Source organism: Nerophis ophidion, linkage group LG07, assembly GCF_033978795.1.
Source record: "Nerophis ophidion isolate RoL-2023_Sa linkage group LG07, RoL_Noph_v1.0, whole genome shotgun sequence".
NCBI classification, from domain to species: Eukaryota; Metazoa; Chordata; class Actinopteri; order Syngnathiformes; family Syngnathidae; genus Nerophis; species Nerophis ophidion.
In genome coordinates this window covers 6321448-6326447 of record NC_084617.1, presented here as the reverse complement: position 1 = coordinate 6326447, position 5000 = coordinate 6321448, and the positions used below count along the sequence as shown (strand labels likewise).

At 39.9% G+C, this 5000-nt stretch overlaps 1 protein-coding gene across 1 annotated transcript in view; it reads left to right on the top strand.

Moving 5' to 3' along the window:
• The window catches only part of lmx1al (LIM homeobox transcription factor 1, alpha-like), a 67685-nt gene that overhangs the window by 6800 nt on the left and 55885 nt on the right, over positions 1-5000 (top strand). The window lies entirely within an intron of this gene.

Genomic DNA, 5000 nt, shown 5'->3' with positions numbered 1-5000 from the left:
AGACACATAATACAATCATAATAAACACTCATATAATAATATCATAATAAACAGTCATATAATACAATCATAATAAACAGACACATAATACAATCATAATAGACACTCACATAATAATATCATAATAAACAGTCATATAATACAATCATAATAAACAGACACATAATACAATCATAATAAACACTCACATAATAATATCATAATAAACAGTCATATAATACAATCATAATAAAAAGACACATAATACAATCATAATAGACACTCACATAATAATATCATAATAAAAAGTCATATAATACAATCATAATAAACAGACACATAATACAATCATAATAAACAGTCACATAATAATATCATAATAAAAAGTCATATAATACAATCATAATAAACAGACACATAATACAATCATAATAAACACTCACATAATAATATCATAATAAACAGTCACATAATACAATCATAATAGACACTCACATAATAATATCATAATAAACAGTCATATAATACAATCATAATAAAAAGACACATAATACAATCATAATAGACACTCACATAATACAATCATAATAAACACTCACATAATAATATCATAATAAACAGTCACATAATAAAACCATAACAAACAGTCACATAATAATAATAATAATAATCGATTAGATTTATATCACGCTTTTCTATTGTTAGATACTCAAAGCGCTCACAGAGAAGTGGGAACCCATCATTCATTCACACCTGCTGGTGGTAAGCCAACCTGCAACCCTCAGGTTTCTGGCATGGCCGCTCTACCCACTGCGCCATGCCGCCCCATAATACAACCATAATAAACAGTCACATAATAATATAATAATAATAATATCATAATAAACAGTCACATAATTAGATCATTGTCAGGCTTTCCCTTGACAGTTTGTCTATGTTTTAGTTTTTTCCTCTGCATTTGTCTGTTTCCTCTGTGTTTAGTATCTCCTGTCTTTAGTTCCTGTCTAGTGCTCTTATTTTGTCAGCTTCCTGTCTTGTTCCCTGAGGGCTGTGTTCCTCCTCAGCTGAGGCTGATTGGCACCTGGCCACACCTGTTGCCAATCAGCCATACCGAGCTATACCGCCTTGTGTTGTCGTTGCCTCATGTCACTCTTGTGTCTTTGCTACCGGGTCGGCATAGCTCGGTTGGTAGAGCGGCCGTGCCAGCAACTTGAGGGTTGCAGGTTCGATTCCCGCTTCCGCCATCCTATTCACTGCCGTTGTGTCCTTGGGCAAGACACTTTACCCACCTGCTCCCAGTGCCACCCACACTGGTTTAAATGTAACATAGATATTGGGTTTCACTATGTAAAGCGCTTTGAGTCACTAGAGAAAAGCGCTGTATAAATATAATACACTTCACTACCTGTCGTGTCTGGCATCATTTCAGCTATTACCTGTCGTGCTACATCTTGTCTTGGTCGTCGTAGCGGTAAGCTGTTTTTGTTAGCCATTAGCTATTTCCAGTTTTTCTGTTTGTTATCCTCTAGCTTCCATGCTAAAGTTCCTTTTGGTTTTTTCCAGCTCCCAGTGCTAGCTCCTTTTGTTTGTTATTCCGCCCACGTGCGTGCTTTTTGTTTGTTCTTGTGTAGTTTTAATTAAATCCGGTTTTCATACACCATGCCTGCCTCCGTCTCTGCATGGACATCAACAAACAACGTTGACAAACATAATAAACAGTCATATGATAATATCACAATAAACAGTCACATAATAATATAATAAACATGTCATATGAGGAAACTTGAGTTAAATATCTCTTTACTGTGATCTTAAATGCACCAAAAGACAAACATTATCAATCAATCAATCAATGTTTATTTATATAGCCCCAAATCACAAATGTCTCAAAGGACTGCACAAATCATTACGACTACGACATCCTGGGAAGAACCCACAAAAGGGCAAGGAAAACTCACACCCAGTGGGCAGGGAGAATTCACATCCAGTGGGACGCCAGTGACAATGCTGACTATGAGAAACCTTGGAGAGGACCTCAGAAGTGGGCAACCCCCCCCCCCCCCCCTCTAGGGGACCGAAAGCAATGGATGTCGAGCGGGTCTAACATGATACTGTGAAAGTTCAATCCATAGTGGCTCCAACACAGCCGCGAGAGTTCAGTTCGAAGCGGATCCAAGACAGCAGCGAGAGTCCCGTCCACAGGAAACCATCCCAAGCGAAGGCGGATCAGCAGCGTAGAGATGTCCCCAACCGATACACAAGCGAGCGGTCCATCCTGGGTCTCGACTCCGAACAGCCAGTACTTCATCCATGGTCATCGGACCGGACCCCCTCCACAAGGGAGGGGGGGACATGGGAGAAAAAGAAAAGAAGCGGCAGATCAACTGGTCCAAAAAGGAGGTCTATTTAAAGGCTAGAGTATACAAATGAGTTTTAAGGTGAGACTTAAATGCTCCTACTGAGGTAGCATCTCAAACTTTTACCGGGAGGGCATTCCAGAGTACTGGAGCCCGAACGGAAAACGCTCAATAGCCCGCAGACTTTTTTTGGGCTCTAGGAATCACTAATAAGCCGGAGTCTTTTGAACGCAGATTTCTTGCCGGGACATATGGTACAATACAATCGGCAAGATAGGATGGAGCTAGACCGTGTAGTATTTTATACGTAAGTAGTAGAACCTTAAAGTCACATCTTAAGTGCACAGGAAGCCAGTGCAGGTGAGCCAGTATAGGTATATATGTATGTATATATGTATATAAAGGTATATACAGTATAGGTATATATGTATGTATATATGTATATGAAGGTATATACAGTATAGGTATATATGTATGTATATATGTATATAGGTGTATATACAGTATAGGTATATATGTATGTATATATGTATATAAAGGTATATACAGTATAGGTATATATGTATGTATATATGTATATAAAGGTATATACAGTATAGGTATATATGTATGTATATATGTATATAAAGGTATATACAGTACAGGCGTAATGTGATCAAACTTTCTTGTTCTTGTCAAAAGTCTAGCAGCCGCATTTTGTACCAACTGTAATCTTGTCAAGCTTGGGCTGTGGATGTTTGTGCTTCCTCGATGCAAGGATGATGTGGGACGAGTCAGGCATGAATGTAAGTACATGGTTTATTACATAAACCAACACTATAATCAAAAATAATCAAACTAAGGGTGCTCGCAAGGAGGTATAAAACTTGGCTACAAAATATAAACAGGAAACAAAAACACTTGCTGGATTGGCATGAATGAACTATGAACAGACAAAACAAAACTAGCACTGCGGCATCAATACATAAACTTACTCGGCATGAAACTGTGGGCGAGGACGTGAAGGTTTGAAGAGCATGGGTAGGGTGCGTGCGAGTGTGAGGATCCCAGGACGAAGACAAGAAAAAGAGTGACTTAAATAGCTGTGATTAGTGAAAACAAGGACGTGACAGGTGAAAACTAATGAGGTTGGCATGGAAACAAACAAAACCAGGAAGTGCAAAACGTGACTGATTGTCCAAAATCAAAAACATAACATGACAAAACAAAACATGATCCATATGTGTGACAAATCTTTTAATGCTAGACATGGGGAGACCTGAAAATAATACGTTACAGTAATCGAGACGAGACGTAACAAACGCATGGATAATGCAAAATAAGGTATTAGCTTTCACTGTTATGCTGATGACAGCCAACTCTACATGCCCCTAAAGCTGACCAACACGCCGGATTGTAGTCAGCTGGAGGCGTGTCTTAATGAAATTAAACAATGGATGTCCGCTAACTTTTTGCAACTTAATGCCAAAAAAACGGAAATGCTGATTATCGGTCCTGCTAGACACCGACCTCTATTTAATAATACAACTTTAACATTTGACAACCAAATAATAAAACAAGGTGACTCTGTAAAAAAATCTGGGTATTATCTTCGACCCAACTCTCTCCTTTGAGTCACACATTAAAAGCGTTACTAAAACGGCCTTCTTTCATCTCCGTAATATCGCTAAAATTCGCTCCATTTTGTCCACTAAAGACGCCGAGATCATTATCCATGCGTTTGTTACGTCTCGTCTCGACAAGAAAAACAAACAAGAAAGTTTGATCACATTACGCCTGTACTGTATATACCTTTATATACATATATACATACATATATACCTATACTGTATATACCTTTATATACATAAATACATACATATATACCTATACTGTATATACATTTATATACATATATACCTGTACTGGCTCACCTGCACTGGCTTCCTGTGCACTTAAGATGTGACTTTAAGGTTTTACTACTTACATATAAAATACTACACGGTCTAGCTCCATCCTATCTTGCCGATTGTATTGTACCATATGTCCCGGCAAGAAATCTGCGTTCAAAAGACTCCGGCTTATTAGTGATTCCTAGAGCCCAAAAAAAGTCTGCGGGCTATAGAGCGTTTTCCGTTCGGGCTCCAGTACTCTGGAATGCCCTCCCGGTAACAGTTCGAGATGCCACCTCAGTAGAAGCATTTAAGTCTCACCTTAAAACTCATTTGTATACTCTAGCCTTTAAATAGACCTCCTTTTTAGACCAGTTGATCTGCCGCTTCTTTTCTTTCTCCTATGTCCCCCCCTCCCTTGTGGAGGGGGGGACATAGGATGACCATGGATGAAGTACTGGCTGTCCAGAGTCGAGACCCAGGATGGACCGCTCGTCGGGACCCAGGATGGACCGCTCGCCTGTATCGGTTGGGGACATCTCTACGCTGCTGATCCGCCTCCGCTTGAGATGGTCTCCTGTGGACGGGACTCTCGCTGCTGTCTTGGATCCGCTTGAACTGAACTCTAGCGGCTGTGTTGGAGCCACTATGGATTGAACTTTCACAGTATCATGTTAGACCCGCTCGACATCCATTGCTTTCGGTCCCCTAGAGGGGGGGGGTTGCCCACTTCTGAGGTCCTCTCCAAGGTTTCTCATAGTCAGCATTGTCACTGGCGTCCCACTGGATGTGA